We start from the raw sequence: 5,561 nt of genomic DNA, 5'->3' as shown, positions 1-5,561 counted from the left end.
TAGGCACTGGTCCATCGTCTCTCCCAGGTTGACCAATCGTCTTAGCGAGTTGTATCTTCGTACCTCCTTCCTTGATGAGAAACTCATGGGGCAGTGTGTCGCTCCCAAAGCTTATCGTTTTCTGTTCTCCTTCACATTCAATGATCTCAGATTGAGAAGAGAGCCACGCGAAGGTGATAGTTTTGCCTCTCCTTTCTAATTTAGAAGTTAATTCACGGATAAGCACTCCTAGCAGGTGTACAGGTAGATATGGTTGCAAGCAAAGATGTGGAACGCTTCACGATGTTGCGTGTCATCCTTGTGCAGGGGCCATGCTAATCTTTTCTGTAACGTTCCAATTTTAGTATATGTACCGCCAAAGCGAGTACTAAATAAGCTATAGTATCTGTAGGGTTATTTTAATACTCTTAGCATTTAACAATCTATCCAATGGGCAATACATATTTGATGTGATTTACATTATAAAATGACATGTAGAAGGTTACTTCAATAAGTGATCTCTGTACAAATGTATAAACTAGAACTTAATTGCTATCCGATATTATTCCAAAAGTATTATATGTATCCATTAGTCAGGTCAAATGGTTGTAAACGATTTAGCACTTCATTATCATCGCGCACATTTAATTATTTGGCGAATGCATTCGAGTGCACTGATGCTCTATTAAAGTACTTAAGAAAAAACTTAAAAACCTTTAAAAAATAAAACTAAAATAAAAATTTTTATTTTGATTAAAAACCATATAACTTTAATAGAAAGAAGTGGTGAGTTTTCAAATTATATTACGGTTCCCTTTTACCAACCAGGGTTTATCTAAACTGGACCTACTATCTAACGTGAGTTTCGAACCACGGTCTTCGACAACTTAAAGACCATCCTAGAAGATTTTCGCTCTTTCTCAGACAGTTACTGGTATGACTGGAATGGCGATTTCCTGAGGGATTTTACACTGTTACCTAGAAACATTTCCATTTAGAATCACAGATATACACTACATCCATACACTGCGAGATTCGAACCTTTCGCAGCAGTAGAACCATTCTATCGTCTTAGCCACTGCGTCCATTATATAACGTCCCCACATATCACATGGATTTCTTAGAAAAGCTAGTGTATTTTATAACAAATATACATCAGAACAGAGATACAAATTCATTTAAAAGTTTTTATTATTTTTTTATCCGATATTGAAACAAATTAACATGTTAATTACACAAAATAAAATATTATAACAAACATAATCCGGATGTCAACATAACTCGAATAAAAATTATATAAAATTTAATATAACAACAAATTTAGGAATGTTATCTTTATTTGGAACAACTACTTCACACCCTCGACCTATTGAATTTATCTTGTATAAATAAAAATGCCTCCCATTTACCACCTTCCAACTATTAAAGTATATTTTACAGAGGACCTGAGAAAGTTATTTGACCCAAGGGATGGAGAGCACTTCTTGATCCCTCTCATCCTATTGAATATATCCCACTATTGAAATAGTAGATGTTGGAGAAAGAGAGAAAGAGAAACGAGCAGTCAAATATTCAAGTAAAATATTTTAGTTTCGGCAATGATATAACTAATTAATTGTATTTCTATCAATTCTAAATAATTAACATTAAATTGAAGCTAACATCTCAAGAATTAGATTACTTTTAAACTATTCATTTTTATAAATATATTAATAAATGGACTTAACGTTTTTAAAAGTAATCAAAAATGTATAACAAAAATATCTAACCAAAAAATATTTAAAAAATTGAATTTAAAAATAGATAATAATTCCAGGATACTAAATCTGGTGACAACAATATTTCTAACTTCAACCTTATTTGATTTTCATCACTATTATAGCCAATAAGTAAACTTATTAGTTTATCTTAATTATTCTAGTTTATTTAAATTAATTCACAAGCCAGACGAGTGCGAGATAAATATATCAATATTTATTTCTCAAATATAAAATTATAATAACTTAAGCTATAGTATACACTAAAAGAATACGCTTTATATAAACTAGTATGGTTTGGTGTTCGCTTAAATCTTCTAATATCCTGCGCGTTGTCCAGTAGTTGTATTGCTTCCACGTTAGTATGATTTAGTAATCCTCTTTCGTGTTTTAAGGCGAAATCTTGGATAACTCCACAAATCCATTTTATTTCCAGGTCATAATGCAGTTCTTCGTTGGTTACGTAGCGATAAGCATTGGTAATTAATCGAAAAATTTTGTTTTGACAACATTTGATGACTAGTTGATTTGAACTTTTAGTGCAACCCAATATTTGCACCACATATGTCCAAACTGGCTTTATGATTGTCTAATATATCACTCCCTTTGATTTTAGATCAAGTTGAGATTATCTTCCGACAAACCAGTATAGTTGTATTATTTTAGTTCTAATGTTCTAACATGATGTTTCCAATTTAATCTACCCTGAAGATAGATGCCGAGGAATTTAGATGATTCTACTTGAGGAATCGGGCATCCATTGAGTGATATAATTAAGGATTTATTATTTCGCCGCAATGCAAAATTAACATGAACAGATTTGGAGCTATTAAGTTTAATTTTCCAATCTTTTGTCCATTTGTAGATTTTGTTGACTGCCACTTGTACTTTTCCTACTGCCCTAGCAAGTCGAATGCTGCCCTTTTTTTCATTAAATGGAATTATTTTTCTTGATCTGATCGTTTAAACATTTCTCATCGACGCTACTCCAAATATCGACTCCAGTATAAAGTAAATGATTTGCCTTTAAAAACTTGTCTATGTTACTGATCGCAATAATGCTATATTTTGGCGCGACTGAAGAGTACTATCCAAGTAAGACCTCAACATATATTGCAGAACTTTAAGAAGTCTAGTTGCCTCATTTCGTCGATTACTTCGTTTTAACAATTAATTTAAACTCTGGATAAAATTGTTCGGTTAATGTACATCACGAAAATACTGCCCTATATTATTAGGTGCTTTCTTGTAATCTGATTAGCTATATCTGTTGTTAATTATCAATGTAAGCAACCTAACATAACTGTGGGATCAAGCACCATATGTATAATGTATTCCGAACGGCTTAAACCGATTGGAACTATTACATCAGATGTCTACTGGTGCCAATAGGACAAATTGAACAACATATTATTGCAAAAATTTCTTGCAACAGACGCAAGGTCCTTCCTTTCCATGGCAATGCTCAGCAACACGTTGTAAAACTTATGAAAGATACACTCCAACCCCACCCAGCGTACTTACCAAACATAGCACCTCCTGATAATCACTTGTTTAGAGCGTTGCAGCGTAGCTCGACTGGCATGCAGTAATAACAAATGCATTTTTTAAGTGAAAAAATTATCAGCATATATTCAAATGCATAATAAAATATAACTTTCTCTGCCATTAATATAATATTGTTTTAGCAGCTTTAAAATATTATATTATGCCACAAAATAATGATAATTTTATTTAATATTTATATACAATTAACTAGGATTGAAACAACTTTCAAAGCAAATAATACTAAATTATTTTAATTATATTACGAAATATAAACTATTTTATTAATATGATACACAGTACAACTTCTATATCAATATGTAAAAGCGCAAAAAATACTGAAAACTAAAATCAAAAGTATTATCAAGGAATATCTGAGCAGTTTCCAAAAGGGTAGATTAGCAGTGAATCAAAATTTCATGCTGAAAGAAGTTTTAACAGCGTGTCAGGAATATTAAATCTCCTTTTTTCAATTGCAATGGTTCTTATGATACATCAAACAGAACGATCTTATTTACTTTGTTCTTAGATATTACTGCAGAAAACTTCATAAAATAAAATCGTTTAAAATAATATTTGTAACACAATAACAATATAAAATAATAAATAAAGTTTTTTATTTATTAGTAAATGCGCATAAAATAGTATTTCTGATTAAATTTTTTTAAATGATCAAGGAAGAATAAAAACTAAAAATTATAATTCAATATTTTTTAAAATATATTTTATTATATATTAAATCTTCGTTTTACCAACCAAGGACTGGAGGTACTGCTTAACGTGGGTTTTGAACCACTATCCTCGACATTAATTCTGCCGACTGGCCAGTGACCAACTAAGGAAACATCCGGTCTTATTCAGCTTGGTTACTGGCCTAACTGCAATCGTTTTCCTTGCCCTACGGGAATCAAACCCGAGACTCTCACACTAGTAGAAGGACCGTCCTGTCGTCCTAGTCATCTGCGCCTACTAAGCCGACTAATTCAAAAGTAATATTTGAGATATTTTTGTATTTATCTTGTATATCTTTAACTATTAATAAAACAATTCCAGCCAGATATTATATGCAGATATTTTTATACAACACGATGACCTTTGGACAGACTTAAAAAATGTTGTCAAACTAAGGTAATATTAAGGATTTGCAGGGAAATCAAAAACAAATCTACAATATTACAGACAATGCATACAGTACAATTATATATAATGGTATAATATCTTTTAAATGATTTACCATATAACACTTAAAAATGAATTCACATCCCTCTAAATTTAATATATAAATATAACTTGTATTGTTTATTTAATATTTTGTATTCAGATTATGCAAATATTTCAAATTTTTTCTGTTGCTAAGTGTTACAGGAAAGGCCTTTTCAAGTTAACGATCCATAGCTGTAAGAGTACTTTAGATCCTTGAATGGAGAGACATGTAGATTTATTTGTACGAGAATATATTTTGCCTGAACTTCTTGTTACAGAGCTACTAGAAAATAATTGTAATCTCTATTTTTGTTTTTTATAATGAATTGAAATGTATATTTATCTATGCTCAGCTAGTTATATAGATGTAAATATTTTTTTGTTTTTAAACTATTATTATATATGACAAATTATTAGTTTGGTAGGTTAAAATAGTTGCAATTATATATATGATTTATCAAATCAAAATGTTCTTCATCATTTTTTACAATTTGTTTCCATCTTTCTGGCAAGATGAACGTCGAAAAAGCGATATTGATGCCGTGACGATCCAATTATTGATCAATTTCGCATTACTTCAGTATATTGAACTAGTGTGATGACCAAACCATGCTGCGTCTATCTGAACAAGTGGTCCGCAATTTATATCCCGCTTCGGTGTCGATGTGGATGGCTCTCCTGGAAAAAATCCATGACTTTTTTCACCAAAAAATACAGTTCAAGCAAAAACTTGGTTTGATGTCGAGTTTCCGGACACTTCCCCAGGAATATCAACCATCAAGGTTTGATATGCTAAGTTAGGCGTGGTGAAATTAGCACCGAAGACGGTGAACGCAGTAGACGCCCAAAAGAGGTTGTTACCGATTTAAAAAATCCACAAAATGATTTTGAATGACCGTAAGTTGAAATTGAATGAAATAGCAGACACTCTAAAGATATCAATTGAACGTGTAGATCACGTAGGGTGCCGCGCGAGCTCACTTTTGACCAAAAACAATGACGAGTTGATGATTCGGAGCACTGTTTAAAGATGACCAAGCGTAATAAACCCGAGATTTTGCGTCGATATATCACAAC

At 31.7% G+C, this 5,561-nt stretch overlaps 1 non-coding gene across 1 annotated transcript; it reads right to left on the bottom strand.

The window, feature by feature from the left end:
- Window positions 1–261: 261 nt before the first annotated feature.
- On the bottom strand, window positions 262–368 carry LOC143197833 (U6 spliceosomal RNA). Its single transcript, XR_013006083.1, has one exon. It is a non-coding gene; the product is annotated as a U6 spliceosomal RNA (small nuclear RNA).
- Between the last annotated feature and the right edge of the window lie 5,193 nt (window positions 369–5,561).

Source organism: Rhynchophorus ferrugineus, unplaced genomic scaffold (assembly GCF_030347505.1).
Source record: "Rhynchophorus ferrugineus isolate W39M unplaced genomic scaffold, kcgeb_rfMv2 rfM5, whole genome shotgun sequence".
In the NCBI taxonomy this organism is placed as follows: Eukaryota; Metazoa; Arthropoda; class Insecta; order Coleoptera; family Curculionidae; genus Rhynchophorus; species Rhynchophorus ferrugineus.
Note: the sequence above shows the minus strand (reverse complement) of the source record. Positions and strands in the feature narration are given on the sequence as shown.